Source organism: Octopus bimaculoides, chromosome 10, assembly GCF_001194135.2.
Source record: "Octopus bimaculoides isolate UCB-OBI-ISO-001 chromosome 10, ASM119413v2, whole genome shotgun sequence".
NCBI lineage: Eukaryota > Metazoa > Mollusca > Cephalopoda > Octopoda > Octopodidae > Octopus > Octopus bimaculoides.
The window spans coordinates 83,590,385-83,591,311 of NC_068990.1; positions in this window are offsets into that span (position 1 = coordinate 83,590,385).

Here is a 927-nt window from a genome sequence, read left to right on the forward strand (position 1 = left end):
TATATACACGTTGACATAAACATATACTTCCCTATGGGTGCGTGCTTGTGTGAGTGCGTGCGTGCGTGCGTGTATGTCTGTGTGAGTGTGCACCATTACTATAACGCATTGTTATTGTGGTTAAAGAGTTCGAATCCATCACGTGATGTACAGGGTGCGATTCCTGTTGGTCATGCTGGCATCATTTCTGAAAGCTGTCGGCAACTGGCTGAATCGTCAAAGTATAGCCATCACGACTCTGTGGCGTTGAAGTCAAACACTGCCGAAGTCAAATTTGTTTTTCTTGGTTCGAATAGGACAAAATAAAGTACTATTTCTGCATTGAGACGGTTCTTCTCTTCCCCGGTTGCTGTTTGTCTCCTGTCAACTCTTCCGGCTTCCTCCTTTCACAAGAAATCGACTTTGGTTAACTCTTAAGATGGATAGATTGCGGCATATTTCAAAGTGCTCAAGACCGGAAATAGCGTCATAACAACGTACTTATGATTTTATTAGCAGTTGACGAACAACGGCTAGGCATTATTACGCAATTGTCACTGAAACTCATGGAAATATATAATAATCATTCCACACTATCCTAAGTGTCATGAGCAGGTTGCAGTCCAGTCACCTTAAAATGAAACCAATTAAACTCCGAAACTTTGACATAGGGGTGTGAGTTTATATCGAATTCTCTACTCAGTTGACACTGAATTTACTTACTATATATATACACATGCACAGGTGCATGCATAATAAAAGTTCATTAATACATTGACAAGATCAGACCTACAATTGTTTCAATTCATCACTTGCAGCATAAAATCAACTATGTACTCAATGCATGAAGTTTCATTGTTTGGCCCAAGGTCTAATAAAGAGCCCTTCACACGAGCTACTTTAAAAGCCGACCTATCGGGCGGCTTTTAAGCTGGTATTTTATATATA